The 3,724-nt window shown below is 33.0% G+C and overlaps 1 protein-coding gene and 1 long non-coding RNA gene across 2 annotated transcripts in view; one reads left to right on the top strand and one right to left on the bottom strand.

Annotated features, from left to right (window-relative positions):
* ITGBL1 (integrin subunit beta like 1) overlaps positions 1 to 3,724 on the bottom strand; it is a 189,021-nt gene that overhangs the window by 52,680 nt on the left and 132,617 nt on the right. The window lies entirely within an intron of this gene.
* Positions 1 to 3,724, top strand: part of LOC111741906 — a 22,384-nt gene that overhangs the window by 7,294 nt on the left and 11,366 nt on the right. The gene's annotated exons all lie outside the window — the stretch shown is intronic.

Raw genomic sequence — 3,724 nt, forward strand, 5'->3', positions numbered from 1 at the left:
TATTACATATATTACATATAGTGTATATTACATATATTACATATACACTATATGTAATATATGTAATATAGTGTATATGTTCTGTTTAAAAACTTAAGAATTTACTTTTTAATCTTGCTTATTTTACTTATATTATGACTATTGTCCATGTCTTTCATGTATCCTTTGAAAACTTTTTTTTTTTTAAGTATGGTTCCACATTCTGTTCTATTGCATTTAATAATTTAATCCTATTATGATATTTGGGTAGTTTTCCTTTCTTCCACTATGGGAATATAATTGCAAAGACTTTTTATATATGCAAATCTTCACATTTGGGGGAATTTGCTTAGGTAAATTCTTTGAAATAAAACTGCTGGGTCTAGGGGTATAGATTTTTAAGGCTTTTTAATTCACACTGGCTACTTACTCTAAAACACTTTAAGCCAAAGAGTATATTCCTCATAGTAAGTACTTATCAACACTGAATACTATAAAAAATATGCCTCTAATTTACATGTAAAGAAGTTTCAATTTCCAATTTAAAGGAACTTTTATGTATATATTTTTAATTTTTTTCCTTGGGTAAGTTGTTTAAGTTCTTTGACCATGATTTTTTGTGTAATTTGTATTTTTCATATAATATTTAGGCTTTTTCATATTAAGAATAACTTTTTTCTACTAAACTTCAGCTATCAAAAGTAATCATACCAGTTACCATAACCGTGCTTCATTCACTGAGAAACTCAATGGAGTGGTAGAATACATGCTAAAATGATACCCTACAACAAAAGGCATATTATTCTCAATATGGTGCTTAAAGTTCACACTGTTGTGGATGTAAGGAAATAGAGGTTTAAAGCCAATGGAAACACATCAATCTAATGGACAGTTGAGGACAATATCCAACTCTTCTGTTCCTCCCACTAAGCACACACGCATTAGTATTAATCATTATGAGCTATTTTCATTAGAACAGCATTATATTGTTCCTGCAGCAAAATTAGACACTGCTTCTGAAGTCAGATGGAAAAATTCAGTTGAAGGAAAAGAGAAAACTTTAATATCAAAAGCTAAATATGAGGATTTCCTCCCACTTAATTTTTAAAAATGAAAAGAAACTATTATAGCAAATTAAAGATGAGAAATGAAAGATTCACTTATAAAATACACTTACTAAAAGTTAGTGTCCTTATACACATATCAGGAAAGACAATGAGGCAGTCCCAGTGTCCAAATCTTGAGATGGCCATGCTATAACCCATTCCTGAACTTTTCACTTTTCTCCCTAAGGGCCTGTGTCCAGACTAACTCACATGGCTATTGCCAGGCTCACACAGATAAGGTTCCTGCAAAGAGCCTGCCAACTATGCATCAAGGTATTATTATATGTAAGTTTCCTGAATGAAAGAAATGTGACATAATGCTGGTAGTCTATACAATATAAATGGTCCCCTAATATCTTACTGGCAATCTCTTATTTTATTCATGTTTACAATATGTCTAATTAAAAAAGCTCTATTTCAAGGCTCACTTGTATCTAGGCATGGCTATCCTTCTAAAGAGATATAAGTCAATGAAATATAATAGAATGAGATACAGGCAGATAACCCACTGGGTAGTAGGCTCCTGAGAAAGTGCCTTTAAAGAAGTTAAGTTGCCAAGTAACGTTTTTTGCCCTCGGCATTTCATTTTCATCCTTCCTGAGACAAGACATGATGTCTAGAGTCGCAACAGATGACTTGAAAGTACAAGGATGGTCCCACCATAAAAGCCAAAGCAAGCCTGAGCCCCTAATGACATTGTAGAGTTGTCATACTGGAGAGTGTCATACTGAATGCACTGCCTACACTCAGACTTCTTTAAAATGAGACCTCCTCCAAAATTTGTTTCAGCTACTATTTGATTGGGAGTAGGGGTATCTGTTAATCAGAGCCAAAAGTTATTCCTGATTGATGCAATTCTCTAAGTACTCATTCAAGGCATCTGTTTTCCTCTGCTGCCTCTTTATTTTGATTACGTTTTTGTCCCAATACCCTTCCCACTGCAGCTAAATACTCTCACCCAGAATCTAGTGCTTAACATGTCACATGACTTGGAAATCTTTCTTACTTATACAGTATAATATTTTCATCAGGTACTTCACATCATCTAATTTGTTCCTTTATTGGCAATTGCTTATTTACATAAATGAGTAAATACTTATTATTCATCTGAAAAAGATGAGTTACTGGATTTTTAATAAATAGAAAATCAAAGACATGGTTAATTCAGAAATGGAAAAAAAACACCTATAGAATAAATTAGTATTATAATCAGGAAGAAATGTGGAAGATATAAGAGTAACTGAGCCTTTTATAAACTATTAGGTTTATAATTGTAGTAAATTAAAAAAGTGGTAGCTTTTTAATTTACTACAATTATAAACCTAATAGTTTATAATTAAACTATTACTACAATTTACATACAAAGATGACTTTGATTTCTAAGAAATTGCTGAATCTCTAAAGAAAATTTAAATTTATATCTGCTAGATTTTGTTTAAATTTTTTTTTTTTTCATTGTGGGCTTGGTGAGTTTTACTTTTCCTAATGCAATCTCATAGTGAGTATAGAGTAGTCAGAAATCTAAAGATATCCTACTTAATACCTTTGTGCTACATTAGTATCTGTCTGTCTGTCTGTCTATCTATCTATCATCTATCTATCTATCTATCTATCTATCTATCTATCTATCTATCTATCTATCTATCACAATCATTTGCTACTACTATTATCTGTAGTAACCATTAGACACTACTCTCAATATTTAATCTCCTTGTCCTCTCCATGAATATCATTCAACCTCCAAATGCAGTGAAAAGGAGAGAATTAAACTTTACCATTTCCCTCTAATTTACACGTAAAACACTTTTTCACTCTGGTGGGGAAAGACCAATTCAAAAGCTAAACTGACCAAGGCTATAAAATAAGTGAGTGAAATAAGTGAGAGTAAATATTTTATTCTCCGCTTGACTGTACTAAAAGATATGAAGACATCTGGCAGCTGCCACTAAGATTCAGATGACAAAGCAATAAGGAGTATTAGAGCCAAAGAGGAAAGCATATGGTCATATAGTCTTAATGAGTTGAAGTCTTGTGGCCAGTCAGACACCTGGGCCAATGGTGCCAGATCTTCTTTTTCAAGAGTTTTCAGAAATTTAGATGTCGATCTTAATTTTGAAATGGACCTAATTAACACTGTGTGGGTCACTCTGAAGGATTACTGGGTTACAACCCCAGGAAGAGGAGGAAGAACTTGGTATTTTTTAAGAAGTTACAGCATTTCTCACTGCAAAACCAGAAGTGATGTACACATAATCCCAACCCGAGAGTCACCTGTACCCCATACCCCTTGGAGGAGTGCAGCTCCCAGAGACCCCTAGCAAGACCCCAAAGACATGAGGGGCCAATCAAGTCCAAAGCCCGTGAGACAGCTGAAGCATCCTGGCTCAGAGATCCTCTGAATACTGTGTGAAGCCTTGGGATTTGCTCACATCTTTATGTACATCGTCTTTTGTGGTACTACAAGAGCGAAATTCTCCATGATTATTAGAGTATTTGAATTACTTATTCATATTATTGACAACTCATATTTCTCAGTTCAGATTAATTTTTCTTATATCTGTCTGTTCTGTTTTATTCATTACATAGCTACTATACACTTTAAATTTTGTATTTTATTTATTTAATTATTTATATTTATT

Source organism: Pteropus vampyrus, unplaced genomic scaffold (genome assembly GCF_000151845.1).
Source record: "Pteropus vampyrus isolate Shadow unplaced genomic scaffold, Pvam_2.0 Scaffold83, whole genome shotgun sequence".
NCBI classification, from domain to species: domain Eukaryota; kingdom Metazoa; phylum Chordata; class Mammalia; order Chiroptera; family Pteropodidae; genus Pteropus; species Pteropus vampyrus.